This window comes from Pinus tabuliformis, chromosome J, assembly GCF_031772625.1.
Source record: "Pinus tabuliformis cultivar Carrire ecotype Pingquan chromosome J, CPIR1, whole genome shotgun sequence".
Lineage (NCBI taxonomy): Eukaryota > Viridiplantae > Streptophyta > Pinopsida > Pinales > Pinaceae > Pinus > Pinus tabuliformis.
The window spans coordinates 1,012,685,608-1,012,710,056 of NC_142295.1; the positions used below are offsets into that span (position 1 = coordinate 1,012,685,608).

Here is a 24,449-nt window from a genome sequence, read left to right on the forward strand (position 1 = left end):
GAATGTTAAGCTCCATTAATTATTTTAACAAATGCTGACTACAATTATGGAACTAAACTGCAGTCTTTCTTTAATTTCTGGAAACCAACTGCAGTAATTTCCTTAAATTAAGGAAATCAACTGCAGTTAATAAATTCATTGTTGGGAGCTACTGAAGTGGTCCATTACTCCATCTGGAGTTCTCTACCTTGATCTGTGGAACACCTGACACATACCATCAGAAGCTTGATGGAAGCTTGGCTATAAATTTATCTGTTTGGTCCCCAAGCTAGCATCTCAATCCCCTTCAGTTTTTTTTACACCATCTAGCTGAGAGAGCAGAGCTTGGAAGTGCCTTCAGACTTTCTGTATTCTTTTCTTTTTGCTTGGATTGAAGCTGGAGTGCTGAAGTAAAGAAGCAAGAGGACTGTGGTTTGCATCAAGAACATCACCAATAGCTGGAGGTAATTTATATTTCTGGGCATTAAGTTTTAACGATTCTTTGAGTTTTCCGCATATAGAATCGCTGTTGAAATTTTAAGTTTTCATTATATTCTTAAAAAAAACCCTTCACTATTTATATTCAACTTCCTCGACGAAATTAGACTATTTTAAATATGCATTATTTAGTAATAAAAACTATAATAATATTAACGAGTGTGTTCTATGTAACGTAGATGACATCTCCACTCCCCCATATTATGGGAATCTCTTCGGCGTTCGCCCTTATAATGGCGTCCTCCTGCGTCCTGGCAGGAGGATGCCATGTGTTCATACCCAAGTTTGAGGTGGCTTCTGCTATAACTTCAATACATTTCATCGTTGCATTGGCTTCTAAAATCTGGTGACGGGGACCTGCTGCCCCCACAACCCTGCTTGCTTAGAGGTTTGAGAGATATAATGTTTAAATTCGTATCTCCCCAGCTATATATATACTCAATAGTGCCAATAGCTCATTGGATTCAAATCTTATTATTTTACTTCAACTAGCATCCAAATCTCACTTTTCAATTATTCTATTGTGTAGTTGAATATGTCAAATTTTCATTTATTTATGACACCCAAATATTTCCTTAATCCTCTTAAATTGGTGGCTCCGACTCGCAACCCATGACAATTTAGCTTAAGGTAAAATAGTAATTATGACAAATGCCAGTCAATCTGTCCCATAAATTTATTTTTATCATATATTCACTAGATCATAATCTGAATCCTCATTAGCTTGCACTTCAATTTCAACCATAAATTTATTTTTATCACATAATCACTAGATCATATTCTGAATCTTCATTAGCTTGCACTTCAATTTCAACCATTGAACTCAATCCACAATTTCTCTTTTCAATCCAATTCCATCAAGTTGGTTTAGTACGATGTACAATTCCACTTCCGATAAACAGATTCAGTGTAAAATTCTTGTAACTCATTAGTTTCATTCATTTTTAACTCTGTGTTCATTACTTTTGATTTTAATCCTTCTGTATTTCTACATCTTGGCTGGAGAATAGGTTTCTGAGATTAAGGGATTAAAAAATTAATGCTCGGCTGATATAGAGAGATAATGGGTTAAGTAATTTACTCTTTTTGTTGTAGACATTATATAAAGTTCATTTGTTCTTCTCGGTCCTTAATTTCAGTTGAAAACATTTCATTATTTTGAACGTACTTTCAATTTCATCCATCTCCCACATTCACTTAAAAACAAGAACGAACATGTATATATGGTACTGGTAATTTCGAACACATCCACCGAATTAACAGTTTTAAAAATTGATAGTTTTAAAATATATTTCCAGGCAAATTTTAAAATGTTTAATATTTGATATTTAAATAAAATAATATGAATATTTACTAATCAAAATTAACCCTTGTTCGCAAAGCATCGTTGTTTGAGGATCGAACCTAGACCAGTGATAGGAAGAAACTTATTAAATTTTAGGTACCACTTTCTAAAGTATTTTTTAACGGGATTAGATTAGCATATTTTGCCATGTTTGTTTTTTAATTTTTTTTTTAAAGTAAGGTAGAATAAAATTACATTAAGATAAATATAATAAACACTAAAATAAACATGGTTCACTATGGTTGACTTTCATATTGAGACAATCCTTGTCACAATGTGACGTTGGACCGCAGTTAACCATTTTAACCATCGTTGATTTTCTTATCAAGACAATCTTTGTCACAATGCAATGTTCAACGATAATTGCCCATGATTGACCATGGATGACCATGTTTGATTTTACAAAACATGGTTGAACATGGTTTACCAAGGTTGACCATGATTGCCCATGGTTCATCAAGGTTGACCATGATTATCATATTGAAACAGTCTTTGTCATAATGAGACGTTGGACTATGGTTGAGACAATGATTGATTTTTAGATTGAGACAATATTTGTCACAATCCGATGTAGGAGCATCGCTAAACATGGTTGACCATGATTGATTTTATAAAATATCGGTGGCGACGGTTGACCATGATGGATTTCCATATCGAGATAATCCTTGTCACAATGCAACATTAGGCTATGGTTGACCATGCTTTACCATGATTGATTTTCATATCAAGACAATCTTTGTCACCATGCATCATTGGACCATGGTTGACCATGATTGATCTTATAAACCCAAGGGATTGATGTTATAAACCGAAGGGAATAATTAACACAAGATATTAATATTAAAACCTTAAGGGATTATGAACCCAAGGGAATAATACTAAACCAAAGGTACTAATATTATAAACCCAAGGTATATAAACCCTAAGATAAATATTATAAACACTAAAATAAACATATTTGACTATGGTTTCTTTTCATATTGAGACAATCCTTGTCACAATGCAATGTCAGACCATCGTTGACCATGCTTAACCATGGTTGATTTTCATATACTAAAAACTCAAGGGATTATAAACCTAAGGGAGTAATATTAAACCCTAGGAATATGAACCCTTAGATTAACAAACCTAAGAGAATGGTATTATAAACTCAAGGGATCAAAATTATAAACCAAAGGTATATAAATGCTACTATAAATATTATAAACCCTGAAATAAACATGGTTGACCATGGTGGATTTCCCTATTGAGATAATCCTTGTCAGAATGCAACATTGGACTATGGTTGACCATGCTTTACCATACTTGATTTTCATATCGAGACAATCTTTGTCACCATGCGATGTTGGACCATGGTTGACCATGATTGATATTATAAACTCGAGGGAATAATAAACCCAAGGGCATAATATTAAACACAAGGGACTAATATTATAAACTCAAGGTATATAAACCCTAAGTTAAATATTATAAACATTAAAATAAACATAGTTGACCATGGTCGAATTTCATATTGACACAATTCTCGTCACAATACGACGTTGGACCATGATTGACCATGCTTAACCATGGTTGATTTTCATATGACGACATTCTTTGTCACAATGTGATGTTCGACCATGTTTGACCATGGATGACCATGTTTGATTTTATATAACATGGTTGACCATTATTATCGTATTATGGCAATCTTTCTCATAATGCGACATCAAACCATGGTTGAGACAATGATTGATTTTCATATTGAGACAATGTTTGTCACAATGCAACATTGGACAATAGTTGACCACGGGTGATTTTGATATTCAGACAATCTTTGTCACACTACGATGATTGAACATGGTTGACCATGATTGATCATGATTGACCATGGGTGACCATGTTTGACTAAGGATGACTATGAGCGAACAATGTTAACTATCATTGAGTATGATTAACCACGGTTTACCATGATTGACCATGGTTGACCATGTTTGACTAAGGATGACTATGAGTGAACAATTTTGACTACCATTGAGTTTGGTAAACATATAGTTCATTAACATTGACCATGGTTGACTATTTATACATCCACTGCAATGGTTGACTACAACGATTGAATACAACAGTTAAATATCTTTGTCTATGTCATTATGACGACTCTAGATATGTGTCTATGGTTAATTGTAAACATATTAAACATAATGCCCATAAATTATCATGGTTCAACATGATCTTCATGTTCACTAACTTTAACCAAATTGATCGTGATTATAATGTGTTAGTGTTTATCTTAAGATATTTAATATTAGTAATTATATTAATGTATTAATAACTTATTATTATTTTTATTATTATATTTTGTATTCTAAACATAGTATTAAAAACTTTAACGAACAAAACCCTATATATATATATATATATATAAGTTAATACTAAATTTTTTAGAGTCGCATAGTTATTTTTAATATATATATAAATGGGGTGACCGTTCAACAACAGAGCAATTCAACAGAATATAAACAGGATGAAGCTATTGGTATACAGAACTTACTTCTTAAAATCTCGCAGCTTTCTGGAAATAAGAGTCTGACTCTCTAGTTCTTCTCCTCAGGGAACACGCACGAGTCTTACACGACCTCTCTCCACGGGTCTTCACTCCAGCGCCTTACAGTTCAACCTCTTTCGGAAAACAGAAACTATCCTCAGACGTGCAGAACTGTCCTCAGACAGACGGCCCAGTAGGCTTCGATATTAATAAAAAGCAAGAACAGAATACAAAGCTTATTACAACAGAAGTGTCTCAGAGTTCATTACAACACACATGCTCTCAATCGAACGATGATCTGAACTCATGAAGACTCCTTCTTAAATAGACCTAAAACGAATCTAAACTTAGCTAAGACATGACATAAAGTAGAAATAATTGAGGGTCCTGTCGGTATCTTTTTCCACCGACGGTGTCTACTCAATCTTTCTTTTGTACAAAAGATTCTTGTCACAACATGTAACCAACATTATTACATTGCTGACAAGAGATTCTTTTACCAGGGTCCTGTCGGACTCCTATTCTCCCATAAATCTTCTTCTGACGATCCAGCGGATGGTTCGTACTCATCGATGAGTTGTCGATGGTATCTATTCATAAGTCGGTCATACTGTTCTTCGATTCCTTCATTTGGATCTTGTGCATCTGTCATTTCTTTCTTTTCTTTTGGCGATCTTGTCATACGGTGAGATGCTGCAGATGACGATTCTCCCTTTATGATATTTGTTTTGATTCTGTGAAGTCCTGGTTGTTGTGGTGTATGCATCAATTCTTGTTTTTCCCACTTGTTCAAAAAAGGAAGAGCACTTATTTCAATATCCAGAAAAGAATCTTTAAACGCATTGCGTGCTGCTGGTGATCTTTGTACTGCCAATTCTATACCATCTAATGATTCCCATTTGAATATCTGAAACATATTGGTGGAACTTTCAATAGAGTGTTGAACCCATAACCTGCAGTTTTCACTCAAACAGTCTCTATGCTGCCATCCTAACTCAAAAATCATTGACGTGCATATTCTTTTGGATATCATCAAACTAATAATGTGGATGACATTATTGTTCCAATTTGGAGATATAACTGAGATGGTGATTAATGCTTTTTGATTAATTGCAAATTTTAAAACTTTTGGTTGTCCTTGCAGACTATCCATTTTATTAAGAATTTGAATTTTTTCTACCAATCTCAAATTCCCAAACTCGTGGAACCATTCAGCATGCTGTTTGATTAACTCTTGATTGTTACCAGTTTCAGAATTACCAATCCTTTCATGGCCGAATACATGAGAAAAAGGATTTGGTTCTATGCTGTCTCTAATTCTTAGACTATGAAAATCCCATTGATAAGAATATGTCTTCAAATACTGGAGGGATCTTTGTATGCATTGAGATACTCTGGTAACTTGGATTTTTCTACATTTTCCTTCTTGGATTCTCCAATCTGCAAAATTCTCAAATATTTCATACTGAGGAAAAGTATCAGTATTTTCATAATTCTCATCAATCCTTTGAAGGAAAGAGGATTCTAGTTCTTCAAATATATCTGGAATTCTTGAAGAAAGCAGATATTTTATCATCTCCTCTTTTATGGGAATTTCTTCTAGATCCAAAATTTTGGCTCCTGTGAAAATACTAAGGGCAAAGTCAACACTTCCTATGATCTGATAATAATTCAAAATTCTGAGTGTCCAGATCATTTCGTGTGTGTAGACACTAGACCATAAATCAGATAAGCTTATGAAGAAAAGCTTAACCTTCATATTTGGTAAAGAGAAAACTTTCACCAAGTTTTCATCAAGGCCTAAAGATATGCCCAAATTCTTTGACTGCCATGCTTGGCATCTTCTGATCCACCAATTTCTCCTTAGTCTGAAACCAACCACTTTCTTGATTTCTTCTGTAACAGAACTTGCATAATTCTCTAAGATTCGAAATCTATCTACAAAAGTGGCAAAACTATCATCTGTAGGGTTTTTACCTGGAATCTCAAAAACTGAATATTTACAGGCTATGAACATTTTACTCATATCTCTGGTTAAAACATCTGTCAAGAAGTTTGAGTTGCCTGGTATCCACTCAACTTCAAATTCAAATTGCTGAAACCAGATTTGCCAGGCCAAAATTCTGCCCTTTGCAAGTTGTCTTGAAATCTTTGCAGACAAAAAATACTTAAAATTTTTGGAGTCTGTTTGATTAAAAATTTTACCGAGGTTAAATATACCTCAAACCGCTGAATTCCGTTGAAGATAGCTAAGGTTTCTTTTTCAGCTATGAAGTAGTTTTTCTGGCTTGCTGTAAACTCCCCAGAAGCATATCCACACAAATTTTCTTCAATCTCTCCTTTACTATTTCTTCTTTGTTCTAACAGTACAGCTAACCAAAAATCAAGTGAAGCATCAGTTTGTAAAATTAATAAACCATCACTTGGTGGTTGAAGCTTTGGTAGATGCTGACATTCTTCTTTGAGTTTCTTCACTGCTTCAGTAGCTTCATTTGACCATCCTCCGCTGCTGTGTCTTCTTATAGGAGCTGTCTTTTCTGATAGATTTGGAATGTATTTGTGCAAGTAATTCAGGACTCCAATAAATCTTTGAATTGCCTTTTTGTCCTTCAGTTCATCAGGAAACCGTGTCAATTTTGTTAACACATGGGGCTGCATTTGAATAGAACCATTTGCAACATTTATCCCCAAAAAATCAATGCTATCCTGAAATAAGGACATCTTAGTATTTGACAAAACAATGCCATGATTTTTAACTTCTTCAAGAAAAATCTCTAGATGTTTCAAATGAGTATGTACATCTGGACTATGAATCAAAATATCATCTATATATGTAACTATGAAATCATATTTAGCAAAAATATAATCCATCCTTCTTTGGAAAAAGGCTGGAGCGTTCTTCAACCCAAATGGAACAACTTTCCACTGATAAAATCTTGCTGGACATATGAAAGTTGTTTTATGTCTGTCCTCTGGCTAAATCTGTATCTGATAGTAACCTGACTTCATATCAAATTTACTGAACACCTTACTATGCTGAATCTTTTGCATAATCACTTCTGGCCTTGGCAATGGGTAATTAAAATTCTGAGTAATGGCATTAAGAGGTTTGTAGTTGATAACCATCCGTGGTTTTCCTCTTACTATCTCAGAATGGTTCCTAACTAAAAATGCAGAACATGCATAATGAGATTCACTGGTTTCTATAAGCTGCATCTTTAGTAGTCCCTGAATTTGATTCCTCATTTCTTGTTCATCAGATGGTGTGCAAGGAATCACTTTTCCTTTTACTCCATTGTCATGTAAGGTGACTATTTCCTGCATCGGACTCTCAGTTTCCCAAAACTGTTGTGGGTTATCCGAACAGCTTTTTAGAAGTCTTTGGTAGATATCTCTCTGTTCTGTAGACCAATTTTCTTCAATGCATGCTGATTGTTTGTTTATCTTTTCTGCTCTAGCTTCATAAATTTGTAGGACTTCTTGCCAATCATTTGAATCTTTATACGACCTTCTAGTTCCTACTTTCTTTTGGCTATTCTCGCGCCTAGCTTCAGAATTTGCAATACTTAGCCTAGGCACAAATATAGCTTTTTTCTTCAGATTTATTATCAGCTTATCTTGGCTGATAGTTACTGGAAGCACAGAGTTTATAAATGGCATGCCTAACATCAAACTTGCTGAAGGGTCATAGTGCTGAATTGCTGAGATTTTTGCAATACTCCCCCCAACTTTTAAAGAAATATTGTCTACATAGTGTGTGAGCTGGACAGATCCTCCAATTGTTTCTGAAACTAGTATATTCTTTAATGGTTTCCAGAGAGGTTTAAACAAAGATGGTCGAGCTAGATTATTTGATCCTCCAGTGTCTACAAATGCATCTACTGAAATCCATTCATTCCTGACTTGTACTTCCACTGGAATATAAATCAAGCTCTCTGTTTTGACAATATTTTTCAACAATGTATTTTGTTCATTTCTTGTAATCTCTGGCAGAGGTATACTAGTTGATGGTGCAATTTTATTTTCAAATGGACATAAAGAATTGAATTGAGGCAAAGATGATGCAATTTGTTTACCTTTATTTGGTCTTTCTGATATTTCTGCTTCTTCTGATTCTTCTTCAGAATTGGATTCTGGGTCTGAATCATCTTCTGTCTCACTTGATGACACAACAGTTGAAGAACTTTCGATTTCACTATAGTGTTGTTCACTAGAAAAATCATCTTCAGAACAATTCATACAAATATTCATTTTCTGTACAGGTTCTTCATCTTCATTATCTGAAACTTCTGTAAGAATATATACATCAGAAATTTCTTCATCCGATTCTACTACAGACCAATCATCTTGAAATTCTTCAATATCTATACAAGCTTTGAGTTTACTAGATGATTTCTGAGGACACTTTCTGGCAAAATGTCCTTCCTTTTTACAAATGAAACAACAATTGTTGTTTCTTGGAGTTGTTCTCTTTTTCAAATATCTGAATTTTTTGAAAGGTCTCTTTGGGTTCGATACTCTTTTGGGTTTGTATCTACCATACCTTTTGTATTTCTTCTTCTTTGATTTAAAAGGCGTCCATGGTAATACAGTTTTGCAGACATCTGAACTTGGGGTGATGTCATGTGCCTTCTTCTGCCAACACAAATATTTGACCTTTTTTGATACTCTAAACAGAAGATCAACCCAATAAACTTGTTCTAAGCTTTTCATTTGAACCTCAAGATCTTTCATGATCAGATCTCCTAAGTTTCCTGGTAATTTTGATAAAAAATAAACTTTTTGAGCAATGTCATTGAACAGATTAGCTCTAAAGACTTTAGCCATAAATTCTTTTCCGAATTGATCTAAATATTTTAGATCTTTTAGTTCCATGCGACTAAGGTCAGTCAATAGCTATTTCTTTTCATCTTTTGGTTCTGGCATAAACTGAGTTTTCAACAGCATTTCAAATGTAGCTAAACCTGCTTCCATGACTGCTATTCTCTCTGCTTTTGTTCCTCCCATCCACCAGTCAAACACTATTCCTGCCATCCTCTTTTATGCTAGAATCATGATAAACACATTGTCTAATCTTGTTGTGACCTGCATTTGATATAAGGCTCCTATCCAGATTCTAATAGACTCATCGGGATTGGATGAGTTATCTAGATCTAGAATGTAACCACTAGAATTTGTAGCAAACAGATCTTCTTCAATTCTAGGATACTTAACAGCTTCTTTCAGGATGTGAGCTTTATTTTGATTTTTTATTGATGGCATAATAAAGGATGGAAATTTTACTGCAACTTGTTCTAAAGTCATGACTTCCTTTTTTGATTCAAAAGGTTTTTCTGCTTTGAATGTTCTAAAAGATCCACTGGTTAATTTTCCAGTGTCTCTGGAAGTCCCTTCTCCATCACTTGTTTCTGGTGCTTCTTCTTCTAAATCCCAGTAATTTGGGGTTGTCATATCTACATGAAATTTAGGGATTTTCTTACCCTTTTTCTTCATTTTTCTTTTTCTTCTCTCCTCTCTTTCTCTTTTTTCTTCCTGTTGCTCTTCATACAACAATTTTAAATTTGCATTTATCAATTCTGCTTGTTGTCCTAAATTATCTAGAACATCTTCAGCATGGGAACACCAAGTAGTCAAATAATTTCCTACTTGATATACTTGTTCCAAGTCATTGGGCTCTTGTGAGTCATGTTCTAGCAAAGGTGCACAATCTGCTCTTGTAGCGGGCTGTTTGGACAATGATGAAGAGACACAAAATTTTGTTTTTGGTGGCCATTTTCCTCCTCTAACAAATCTTTTATTTGCATACCTATATTCTTCCATAGGTGGATAAGTATGTACATGAGTTCTAAACATTTTATTTACAGCTAAAAATGGTTTTTCTTCAGGTATATACAATTGTTTTTCAGACCGGGGTGTACTTGTGGAAGTAGACGGCTGTTCTTCTGGTATGGATAATTGTCTGTAAAAGGACTTTCTTCCACTTTGGACTGGACTTTCTACTGGTAATACATGTTTCTCTGGCAAGACTATTGGCTTGGGAATCCTAGGGTAAATAGATTGATTTGGAATGATTTTTACCCCTCCATCTTCAAGAGCCAATCTTTTAATTTTGCTGCTTGCATTATCTGAAGCCAAAGACTTATATTGGATGTACCAGTGATTGGGTAGTGTTTCTTTATCATAATGCACACCTTCAATCTGTGCATTTCCTATCCCGACAGTCACATAGTCTTTCAACACCGGTTGTTTTAGTTTAGGATGTACTGTATTTGTTAACTGAAAGGAAGTTTGAACAATTACAGACAAGAATTCACTCTCATCTGCCATAGACAGTCCTTGCACTCCTATCAAGGCTTTCCAACATTCTTTAAGATGAATATCTGTCAGACTAATAGCATAATCAGGATAAATTGTTCCATACTGACAACCAGACATCAAATTTCCCAATATCGTTCCTATTCTTGCATGATCATATTCATTGTGCCTTGAATCAAACAATTCTGCTATGCAGGGAGTATTTAATCCATGTCTAAATAGAGGAGCCAAACCAATCCTTATAGCTCCAAAATGTAAATAATGAAATCTTCCTTCCTTAGCATATTTTCTAAACTTTTTTATTTCATCTTCTGAGAATATATTCAATCCTATTATCTGCACATGTGGACCTTTAATTCTAATCTTAACTTCAACTTCTTTGAAATAATATTTCTTCGAAAGCTTGAACATCATTAGAACCGGATAGACTTGAACATCATTAGAACCGGATAGACTTCTTTAGTATCTAAGGCAGGAGGGTTCCAGCTTTCTGGATCTTCAACTTGTTCATATTCATTTATATCTGACTCAACAGATCTATTTTCTACTTCAGATATTGATCGTTTATCAATGGTAGAGAAAGATCTTAAAAATTTGGCCATCATAGAATGGTATAATTCTATTCCAGAAATTGATTGATAGAGCTTTTATCTACTCAGCGAAATGTATAACAAAGATGCTTTTCAAAGGCTCCTGGCTCGTCTCAGGTTCTGTCTATAGAATTATACAGGGTCGTTTCAAGGCTCTGATACCAAATGGGGTGACCGTTCAACAACAGAGCAATTCAACAGAATATAAACAGGATGAAGCTATTGGTATACAGAACTTACTTCTTAAAATCTCAATTATTTTTAATTTTATTAAACTTTTTTATTATTTTAAAATATATATATATATATATATATATATTCAAGTTATGAAATACTATTTTTTTCAGGTAGTATAGTTATTTTTAATTTTTAAATTATTTATTATTTTAGATAACTATTTTATTTTTATTATTTTAGATGACTATTTTTATTTTTAAAATTTTATCAATTAATTATTTTATTAATGTGGTTATGTTAATTTATATTCCAAGAGAAGAAATTTCAACCTCATTTTAGTCAATTCTAATCTTTTTTCCTTTTCCCCTATATCCTTCTCTTTAAATAATTGAATTCTATTTTTTTTTTTATGATAGTAAAACCAACCATGATATCCATGCTGGCCACCTCGACGATGTCGACTCTGCCTTCGGTAGCCCCAAACCAGCTCCCCTCAACGCCTTTGACATCATCTCCCGCTGGCTGTTGTTTAGTTTCTCTGGGCTATTCAACACTCTGCCGACGCAAATCTTCCGCTATCGCCTTCATCTTTGAAGCTACAGACCTCAGGAAAAGCAGAGCGAAGGCCATCGTTGCCAATGTCGTATGATCACCTCCCATTCTTCCACTGGCTAACAGACTCGAAACATGGATCCCCGCGTCGAGCCAGCTCCTCAACGAAGTGAGCGACTCTTCCACTTCCATTCCGATTGATCGTAATGCACAAAAGGAGATGGCTGAGAAGGCGCAGCCATCGATTGCTCTCAGACGAAGTATATTCAGAGGAATATCAGGTGAACGTTAACCCAAAGGTCAACGTAGGTTCATCCACATGACGTTGAAATAGAGAAGTCTTCAGCTAATTATTAATTTATTATATAATATTTTATTTATTAAAATATATGGAACAAAAGCTTATATAAAATTAAAATAATAATTTTCCAAAAACTTTACTCAACATCAATTTAAATCAAACAATACAGCAATCATTTGACTGAAACTTAAAATTTAGTACGCAGTGCAGAACCGTCCCGAAACAGAACCTCCTTGATTCTCGGCACTTCTGCGAGTACCGTTATCTTATTCGAATTTCCGTTTACAGTCGGACAAGGAATTTTCCGTCGTTCGCGCAGACGGAAAGAAACTGAAAGCGGAAAATACGTGGAGTAAACTATCCGTTGGACCCCTAGAGCACCGCCGGAGAAACTAACTTTTCCTTCCATCAACACCACTACACGTGTCTATCATATAATTTGCAGACTTTGGTTATGGACCGTTCTGTTAAAGAAAGTTGAAATCCTCGGAGCTGCTAGGAAGGGTGGAATTCCCGTAAAAATACAAACAGATTCCGGGTTCTCAGAAGTCTTATGCTGTTTTCTTGCAAACCGTTATCGTTTTATATCCGTTATGGGCGCTACCATTGAGTTATATATATATAAAAGCATATTGCATAGATTTTGCCTTTGAATCTATCTATGAGCATGTGGTACTATTATCATGAAGACTGTTAAAGCGACGGGAATTCTCGGACTCAGAGGTTTTCCCCACAGCATCTGCCAGCAAAGGTCCATTTTACCGGGTGATTTTTAACTCATTTCTTAAAAACACCAGTTTTCTTTCGATTAACATTTTAATTTAGTCGTAGTATTTACTCTCTGTTATTTTGTTCGTTGTTTATTTATTTTACAGCAATTTTTATATGTAATGAGGTGTCTCACTTCCCAACATGTAGATAAGGTTAAGATAATTCATTTTTTATTTAGATGTTAGATTTAAGGATAATATATTCTTGAGAATTTAGGGTTGTTAAATGTCAGGATTGAAAATGGTTGTTAAATGTGAGGATTGAAAATCAACGTAACAGTGTACGTATATGAACTTAATGTATTCATTTCTGAGAATTGAATATAAACCACTATTAAGAATATAAAATACAATATTTTATTTAAATAATCACAATCATTCCTCATTCCTCTTAACCATTAGAAATATAAAAAGCAATATTCCGTCAAGTTGGTTCAGTACACTGCACAATTCCAATTCCGTCAAGTTGGTTTAGTAAATGTACAATTCCAGTTCCGACAGATAGGTTCATTTTTATCTGTGTTCATTACTTTTGATTTTAACCCTTTTCTATTTCTACATCTTGGCTGGATAACAGGTTTCTTAGATTAAGAGATTAAAAAATTATTGCTCGGCTGATATATGTTGGAGATAAGTGAGTTAAGTAATTTATTGTTGTTGTTATTGTACTGTATTGATACCTAGGTAAAAACTTGTTAATGCACTTTGCAACATAGTTACCAAATTAGAGTTTGAATTCGAATTAGAATAGCGTAAATATTGAAAGAAAATAAAAAAATTCAATTCATCAAAAATAGATTAGCATATTTTAAAAAGTTTATTTATAATTTATCAAATATGAGCGAGAAGCCATTAATATTTTTTAAAAAATTGGGAAAAGGATTCAATAGTTCTTGATTGATTTGGCTGAATTTGGTGGTTGGACATATCGAATTTTAAAGGAGAATATCGATTTTCTTATTTTTAACTAATTGGGAAAGAGATTTAATAGTTTTTGAAAAGATTTAATTGTTTGTGATCGATTAGGCTGAATTTGGTAACTATGTTTTATGGTTGGACATATCGAATTTTAACGGAGAATATCGATTTGGCTGAATTTGGTAACTATGTTTTACGGTTGGACATTGCATAAACCAACTTTAGTGATATGGACATGGATTATTAGTAGATCTTTATCTCTGTGATTGTTGACTAACACTTGCCAGTTTTGGTCTAATTACAATACCGATTCCTAACCATTTTGTGACATAGATTAACCACCTTTTTGATAATGCTATAGTAATTTTCAACATTTACCGGGCATCGATGCGTTTCTGTATCGTTCATTTTAGTGATTTGACTTTTTTTTACAGTAACATTTTCCACGCATCGATAAGTTTCTGTCGTTCATTCTAGTGTTTTGACCTTTTTTTACAGTAACAATTCACATTCCTTATATTTTCTTTGTATCGTGCCCATCGGAAGATTCTTAGATTGAATACTAAAGCGAACTTCGCAAAGTATCCTTGTTTGATAATCGACCATGGACAAGTGACATGAAAAAAAAAACTGACATCCTAGTTACCGTTTTTTTGGAAGTATTTTTAAATGATCCATTCGCCAATTCTTCCTATCTTCCCGCGTTCTTTATTTCTTTTCCGCCTGAAAATAGGGTGGATTGAATGAAATCGTTGGGTATTTGCTTAGTAACCTGATCCGTTAAAAACAATATCCGCCTGAAAATAGGGTGGAATGAAATCATTGGGTATTTACTTAGTAACCCGATCCGTTAACTACGTTGTTTTGCAACTGAAATAATAGGTAAAAAAACATAAAACTCACGAATTTGGTTGGCAGATTTGGTTAGGATCCTTTGTTTAAATTTAATTGGGCCCAGTAATTAATGGTTTTTGCGTTCCAGGTTTGTGAGAAACGTTAATAAATAAATTTTAAAATATTTAATATATGATAATTAAATAAAAGAATATAAATATTTAGTGATCAAAATTAACCCCGTTCGCAGAGCATCGTTGTTTGAGGATCGAACCTAGACCAGTGATAGGAAGAAACTTATTAACTTTCTAGCTACCACTTTCTAAAGTATTTTTTAACGGGAATTCGATTCCCGAATTCTGCATATCTGGCTATGTTTTTGTTTTGATTTCCTTTAAAAAGCAGGGTAGAATCAAATCACCGGGTATTTGTCAATTAATTTGATTTGTTAATTTTGTTTTTGCAGAAGATTGTTAGTACAGAAGATTATTTTGCCAAACTGAGTAATTTGTTATTAAATTTCTTTTTATAATATTTTAATTTTAGTTTTATTTTTTCTCATTATTATGCATTTAATATAATTGATTATTAAGATAAATTGATTTTCTTCATTATCATTTAATCTCTAGGCATACTCACATTCCTCCATGTGTTGAGGTTACCACACTACAACAACAACCCATGGAAACTATAATAATTTTTTTAGTGTAATCTTCATAAATGTAACTACACAATCCACAAGCTCAATATGTTCCATGGATTCAGGGCTAGGTTTAATGTTAAACTTATTCAGTTATAAACTAGCAATTGTCCCAAAAGGTACAAAGAGAGGCCGATAGGATTATTAAAAGGAGGAAACCTCTATAGATAGGCAAGCATATATAAAGCTCAGATAGGCAAGCATATACAAAGCTCAGTAGTGACGAAGGTACTATCCACGATGATCAACGTGTACCAGCAGATATGATATTAAAAGAACAAATAGAAAGTAAATTACAGTGTTTTACATGGTAATTGAAAAGCGGCGAATTACATTTACAAATATTAAAACAAATCACTTACATTGGTGGTTCACACTATAACTAAAACATTAACTAATTGTAAGATGCTTTTCATAAAATTCATTTAATAAAAATAATTTATTTAATTATAGAAATTAGAATTATTAAAATTTTGAAACTCATTTCTATAGATGAACCAAAAATAGTCTTGTGCAATTGGATGAGAAAGGGTTCATAGAAGTCTATTTAAAGAGAGCGAAATAATGGACAAAAAGCCCACTCAGGTGATTCCAAAATCCCAAAAAAAAACATAACAAAAACATAAGAGATAAACCCAATCAACTCCAAAAATGTGAATTTGCAATCCTACATCTCGAAATTGCAAGGCAGACGTTCCTTTTTTCTGAAGGGAATTTTTCGTCAACAATCGTTCTTGAACATTTTTATTTAGTTGAATCTCCACATAACCACACATTTCAAGAACCCTAGTAACTTCATTAAATGGTTGAGGCAAGATACAAATAAGAGAATTACCTCTCCTCCTACTCTATGCCTAAAAATTGCTTCCTTTGCATGTTCCAGAATTTTTATTTTAAACTTTATCAGATAAGGATTGTCATTTAACCATTGCTTCCCCTGCTCTGTTTCTTTGGCACCTGAACCTTGTTTTCCATGGAACAAAGAGCAGTTGGCTAGTCTCTAGCATGATTCACGGGAGCATCAATGCACTCACTTTTTTCTATTGTGGATTAGATTTCAAATCGCAGAATTCATCTTTGAAAAACAAAAGTTTGTCTAAAAATCCGTAAAAGAACATCACTCTGCAAAATATATGCAGATTTCTGCACCGATCTTCATGATCCCAAATAGAACAAGTCCATTGAAAAGTAGCATAAATATTGTTATCAAGCATAACCTAGCAAAATCTGACCTTCATGATGACCTGTATATGCCGATGCTGCAGAAATGGTCCCATCCTTGGATTTTATAACTGCATCAGAAAACATGTGATAAATTGTCATAACAAGGTCCTCCTATTTCCTCATTTCTTGTATTGAAACACACTGGTTTCAGTTTAAAGAATGGGTATTTGCATATTAGATGTGTTTGGGTTTGTACGTATATCTCATCTAATAAGGCATTGATGGGTGTGTGCACACATGCCCATCACATAAACAAGCTCGAAAACCAGAAACGATAAATTATGTCGGAATAAATTAACTTTCAGCTAAATAAAAAGGCAAGAACCAGAATGCTTGCTTACCATTGGCTTCTTCCATATCAATGATCCAGGTGACCAAGAAATCAAATTGAACTATAGATTCCAGACAAAATAAAAACTGGCTCATTAGATTATCAATGCAGGAAGCCCAAAAAGCTATACTGCAACAACGCTTTAGTCTTCCACATTTACCCAAATCTGCACACTCACAGACACCCAAAACAGTTTGATGCCCCCAAAACTTGCACTCGCATTCCTTACAGAAGTATTAGGGAATTTTTCGTCAGCAATCCTTCTTGTACATTTTTATTTAGTTGAATCTCCACATAACCACACATAGCAATGTCCTCAGCAAACATGTATTGGAGTTTGGAGTGTGGAAGCTTAGTTTCATTAGAGAATGTTCCTTGTTATCTTCAGTTGTAAACTTCAAGTGGCCTTACAAAGACTCCAGTAAACTGATCCATATTTTGATGTCGAAATTTTGTTATGTCAACTACAAAAATAATTCTCAATCTATGGGTCCATATCGTCTTTGACTTTTCACAACATTGTGTCTAGTTGAAGCCATGATGCCTTAACCACCTCTCCTTGTGGATCTTCTCTTTGATTATGGAGTAGTATATCATTCAGACACTGCAAATCATAACCTACAGCTATGATTTGTTGTATGTGCTTTTGTGAACATGGACATTGCTGTTGATAAGAAGAAATATCATATGACCATTCTCCATACAACTGTTAGACGATATGACAGCAACATCCCTTCCACTTTTTTGTATCATTTAAATGATTTTCAATGCAGGGAGGCTAGTGAAGGTATAATAACGTTTTAAAGCCATTGGTCAAATATTGTGAATGATGGATGAAGATAAGACCTCTATAAACTACATCTGTTGGGACATGAACAAGGCCAAGGATGCCATTTCAGTAACATTTAGAGGAAAGGAAGAGTAATGCATGTGGGACTGTTGATTACAGGTAGCAACTTCAATTACAGAAGCCATTGCATGTAGTTTAGGCTTTGTCAATGCTGTGAATTTTATTATAGGTGCAACAAAATATATATTGAAACCTTCTTGATAAATAGTTGACTTCAACAGAGAGATTGAGATTTTGGATGCTATCTTAAAGAATAAGTTGGTGCCACGTATTGGTACTTACAATTTTCTGATCAGTAACCTTTGCTGTCATGGAAAACAGGCAGACGCCACTACTGTTATTGAAGACAGAAGGAAAAAGAGTTTGGAACTCGATTTTGAGATACAAAACCCCTTATTCAGGGCCGGGTCCAATATATGTCACGCTTTTCAGTTAAGCAAGCTTCTTAATCAATTGTGTTCACTGAAAGACTAAACAACGAAGCTCAAAATTTGTCAAACATGGTGGTCCAGGTTTGATCATGATGATCATTTCCCTTTTGAAAATGCTCCTTCTTCCACATTCAATAGAACATCAAGGTAGTTGCATGACTGACATCTTGTGGGAATCATATTACCACTATTGCTTTCAAGGCAAACGTTTCTTGAAACAGTACTAACAGATATCGTATATCTTTTTTAGTATAATCTGTAGAATTTTGAAACTTTTCCAACATTTCCTGTGAACTCTCATCAGGGAAAATAGATATGACAGATATTCATAACAATTAGTCTCTTAAATTAAGAAAAAATATCATCCTATACAAAGGTAACTATTCCATATACCAATATTGGCTCTGACTTTTATGTTTTCACCTAAACTGAGAATCTTCCAAAGTTACCATGCAAAAGCATTAGTTGTAGAACGAAAACCCAGACATGGAAATGCACTTCACAATCCACTAACTTAAAAAAAACAAAGGTAACATTTGTCATTCTCTATTGTTGTTCTGCACAAAAGTGGTTTTGAGGGGAATATCAAAGGAAGAAGGCTAAACACTATGTTTTTATCCTTTTCCAGTTTGCCATCAGCCAAATCGAGCCAGTCAATCTTTGTCAAAATTGCAAGTTTGAATCAATAAAATTGTTAGTTTTAAAGCAGAAATGGATTTGGCACCCTTTAACACTTCTACTGCAAACAGATTGTAAAAATTAACATCTGATATGTGCAATTCCATCAAAACCAAAACGATTCTTACTGGATTTTGGGATAAAAATACTGGTTTCCCTTCTTGCTACTTTAAGCAGCCGGAAAAGGACCATTTCATAGCACATTTAGACTACAACATAGTTAAGTCAAAATATTTCACTAAAGACAGAAATTTAGAAATGGTGCATAATCTGGATTCCTAAGGTGATCGATATCTCAGATGATAAAATGAGAATATATTTTACTTTTCAGTCCATGAATTTATGTTAATTTTCTTCCAATATCTCCTAAAATGGCAAAAGAAATGGTACCAAAGTGGAGTTGGCTTTTATGCCCCAAGCAAAGCCACTCCAACTCTAAACAAAGGGCAACAGGTACTACTGTTTAACAATACCCAAAGATATTTCATGTCTGCAACTCATGAACCCAAAAGAAAACATATCTTCCTAAAAACAAATAGAAAGGAAGAATATAGAAACTCTAAGGGAAGAACACAAAAGAAGACTCCATTAAATCTATGAGAAAAACATTGACAACAATACCCAAAGATATTTCATGGCTGCAACTCATGAACCCAAAAGAAAACATATCTTCGTAAAAACATATAGAAAGGAAGAATAAATAAATGAATAGTAAATCAGAACCGTGAACCTTTTTAATATTTATATTCCATAATGTGAAGAAACTTGAATAGCAAATTACAACTACGTATTCTAATATTTCATCATATCCTCATTATCACTGTGAACCGGCCGCTGAACCACACAATTAACAATGAAGTTTAAATAGCAAATTCAAACTGTGAATTCTAATATTTCATCATATCCCCATTATTATCATATCGCCCAGTATTTCATAATATCCTCATTATCACTGTGAACCGGCCGCAGAACCACAACAATTAACAATGAAATTTAAGTAGCAAATTCAAACTGTGAATTCTAATATTTCATCATATCCCCATTATTACTCTAATATTTCATCATATCCGCATTATTATCATATCGCCCAGTATTATTGTTGACCACTAAGCCTCACAATATGAAGCAACTTGAATAGCAAATTGCTAAGCAGATTACAACTGTCAATTCTAATATTTCATCATATCCCCCATTATTATTGTGGGAACCTCACAACTAACAGTGTTATGTGATACCTGAAGTCACAATAACTTTGAAGTTGGAGTAGACCGAATTCCTCCATCAATTTGGCACCTTCTCCCCATACATCATTTGGCACCTTCTCCCCATACATCATACATCATCTAAGAACAGGGCAAACTTGGCACCTTCTCCCCCTACATCATCTAATAACACATCATCTAAGGACAGGGCAAACTTGTTTCTCTAGAATCCTTGATTCAACCAACAGTGTTATGTGAGACCTGAAGTCACAATAACTTTGAAGTTGGAGTAGACCCAATTCCTCCATCAATTTGGCACCTTCTCCCCATACATCATAACAGGGTAACCTTGTTTCTCTAGAATCTTTGATTCAACCATGTTTCGGTGGTCCTACACCTTTTGGTTGTCGAAGAGTCTGATTAGAAGCAGAGTTTTGCCTGATCCACCCTTGCCAACCACAGGAATGGAAAAAAGAGACATGCTCTCTTCTTCTGCATCTATCACAAACTTCTACAGCCTTGCGAAGGGTTTTCAGTCATTGAGCCTTGGGGCAGCTCCTGAGTTTGGGCCATGTCAACGAAATAACCAAGTTTACATGCTCCTCTATGTCTGAAATGTAACTGGTGATCATTTTGATGGTCTGATGTCTAAAAATAACATCAAATCTTGGTAATGTGAACTAAATCACCATTTCAGGTTCTATTCATTGAATAGCTTCAAGTTGTAAAGCAACCTATTCATTTCAGAAGCCTTATGATTGATGTGAGAAGGTGGAACAATGTGGTGGCAGTTTCGATGCTCACTATCAGATCTAACTTGAGAGATGTCAACTCTTTCTGGAAGAGGTTCACAATGTTGATGTGGCATAGAATTTGGAGATGAACATGCCAATCCTCATACCAATAAATCCAGAACCAAAACCAGCATTATATGCATCCTACCAATAAAAAATCCTGTGAAGAAGGTAACCAGAAAAAGGGTGTGAATAGACAAAATGCAACCCAAATACAAGATGGCCGCCATTTATACAGGGGCTTTCCAACAATAAAATAGAATGCGATTAAAACTGAAATCTTATGCAAACTGAGAGCAGATTTATATGGTGAAGTTTATCCAGCTTCGTTGCCAATTTTCTGAGTAACGGATTGTTCTACTTAAAAGAGAATCCATCCATGTGTCAAAGGTCGCGATTGCCATTCTTTCGGAACTGGTGATCCCAATCCATTCCGTCATGGGGGTTCGTTGTTAACCCCTTGCGGTGGACAGCTACAAAAATCTCTAGAACCTTGTCGACTTTCGGAGGACCGTACATGCAAGAGATGGTTGCAGAACTATTTCAAACCAAATGTTTATCCATAAAATACCAAAATTCATATATGTATACTACAAGCAAAAGAGAACGCCCAACCAATTTACTGATTACATTCACAGTCATCAGAATATAATCACTGTAAACTATGAAGAGAAATTTAAACACTGTAATTCCATGATTTGCATAAATAGATCTTAACAAAACGAGAACAAAACAACAGAGTTTGGTCCAGAGCTAAAATGCTCAACATACATAATAATCTGAAGACCCTGAAGTCGACAGGGACAAGTCACTCTAGACATGGAGATTTGTTTGGAAAGATATAACTAAACATATATACAATGAAAGTATTTGTTGGCTTTTAAACATATGTACAATAAAAGCATTCTATTATGTAGAGATGTGATTGAGCATGAGCAGCTAATCATATATGCATGATGGGCCATGGCATCGGCAACACCAGTGAGTGTTTATTGTGGTGCCATATTGTGCGAGCTGTTCCTGCAATTGATGGCGCATTTGCCTGTGTGCATCCCATAAGGGTAAAATGACCCTATACAATGAACAAGGGTGTTAACACCCATGCTGGGGAAGAGGCAAAATGAAGTAGTCTCCAGGTCCTCCCTCATGACACATGATGTAATCTACTTATTTTGCAAAGTAATATAAGATGTATTCTCTTGCTAGAAATGGAAAATAAACCGATCAAAAGAACAAATCCGGTCTAACTTCATTTGTAAAAGCTACAGTCCTTAAAGGTGTCTTTGCAAGAAAGATATCATGGGATACAACTCACATTTAGGGGAAGGAGAGTCAATTTGTAATTCTATTCAACTTCAACCAAATGGAAGGCAAAAGAAAACCGATCTGGAAACCAATTTATCATCCTTTTGAGAGCTTTCCCCAAATGAATGGTCATGAAAGATTTGCCCAAATGAATGGTTGGGAATGTCTTCAATTAGGTCGATTACTTCTTAACAAATCGTGCGTATAGTTAATACAATAGCCCTTACGTGACTGTTGTAATTGAAAAATCAGCATAAGAAAAGAGCTGGCCAAGCAAATCAAACTTATCCTAAATTTGATAAACAAATATTAAGTACTTTACTCATTTCCTTCAAGGAAGCAATGTTGGGATGCTATAAACATTCCTTCCCTGGCCAGATTCATCATTTCGTATGTCATATATAACAAATACAAAAGTAGGTAGGTAACACTAACAGTCCTAATAACGCCAACAATAGTTGTGATTCTCATACACTATATTATAATTTATACCTAGAAATAAGGCTGCACCATTTTGCTTAATTTAAGCACTCAATGGTTGAAGGGAAATTACATTAGAAATGCTTAAAGGTAAGCAACCCATCACTTGGATGGCACGGAATGATTGAGGGTTTATGACTAATTGTTAACTCTTCAAAGCACTACTTTGCTCACATATCAACAGTCAAGAGTGTGCCAGGAAGAGATACCCTGCAATTTTTGTAAAAGCATTTTAGTCAAATGGAGGAATTGATATGTCAGAACAAACTTGATAAAAATAGAAGGCGCAATTGATGGAAAACAATATGTATGTGGTATATATACCTTTTAAGTTTTCCCCAAGTTTGAAAGGAGATAAGTCCTTTGTAGGGGCAACTACTGCACCTGAATGCATCCCCAAGTCCACACTAACAAAATCAAGACATCCATTATATCAGAAAAATGAGCAAATATTATATTACATTTTGATTCCTACAGTATGTGACCTTGTTCACAGTTTGGAATATAAAATAGGGTAACTGTAATATAGTATACGCTGCAGATCCCAGCAGCCAAGATTATCCTTCAAAGATGGAGATGGAAACTCAAGTTTTGATTAAAAAACACAGCTGTGTATATTAAGAGAGAGACCTAAAGGAAGTTTGTTCAATCAAAAGTTTAACAAATATCAACGCAGCATTCTGTTCTTTTATACAGAACAATTGGTGAAAAGGTTATATAAATTGGCAACCTTTCTCCACAAAATAGGGATGGCAATTTGCAAATACTTCTTCCCGAGAAAGAAATGAAATAAGAGAAAAAGATTAAAAAGAACCAGCATACATTTCCACACGCAGATTGTGGGTTATTCAACTGTTCTACAGTCAGGCCCAACTTTGTCTGTTTCTCTTCCAACTCAGCTCGGCCACAGATACAATTTTTGCAGGCTTTTCTTTTCGTACTAACTTCATAGTCATTGGCTGCACAACAAAAATTACAAAATATGGATTGAAAGAATAGATGGGAAAAGTGACCAAGCTGATCAAGTTTGTAACGTTATTAAAGAGGATTCTATCATATATATATTCCTTTCCAATGGATAAACTGCAAACCAAGATTAACAGCCACCAGCCCCTGTTACTAACCAGAGGGCAATGAAGATATTTTCGAATCCTCTTCAGAAAGAAGACTTTCTTCATCTATCAGACCCTCCAAATCATCATTCATGTCTAGCTTTACGCCCAACGGGTCAGATTTAGGCAAACGCTCTTGTTTCTGCACAGCTTTATTTTTTAGGGAAAACGATGATCCAGTTTCCCAAGTGGGCTTTTGTGCTCTCAACTGCAATGAGGAATGCATGAAAGGGAACAACTGTCAAAGATATGGCTAGATTTATGGTGGGCGAAAGGAAAGGGCAGCTGCTGGCAGAAGAAACGGGTGCAGGCGCTCGGAAAAGAATACAAACAAAATCTCCACGTGTCAGCACATAACGCGATCGATTGCAGAACTCTCCACGTGTCAGCACGAGGAACAAAGGGACGACGAAAGTCCCTTTCAAAGGAAGGCCTATCGGCCTAAATATTCTGAATTCCTTAGCCTTCCACCATTAAATGAAATCTCTTTAAATTATAATTACTTTTTTATAAAATTCTAAAATTGATTAATTATT

The 24,449-nt window shown here is 34.6% G+C and overlaps 1 long non-coding RNA gene across 1 annotated transcript; it reads right to left on the bottom strand.

Moving 5' to 3' along the window:
- Positions 1 to 22,882: 22,882 nt before the first annotated feature.
- On the bottom strand, positions 22,883 to 23,758 carry LOC149230294 (uncharacterized). The gene is made up of 3 exons (XR_016247360.1): positions 23,624 to 23,758; positions 23,126 to 23,208; positions 22,883 to 23,011 (listed from the first exon to the last, which is right to left on the bottom strand). It is a non-coding gene; the product is annotated as an uncharacterized LOC149230294 (long non-coding RNA).
- Positions 23,759 to 24,449: the final 691 nt, after the last annotated feature.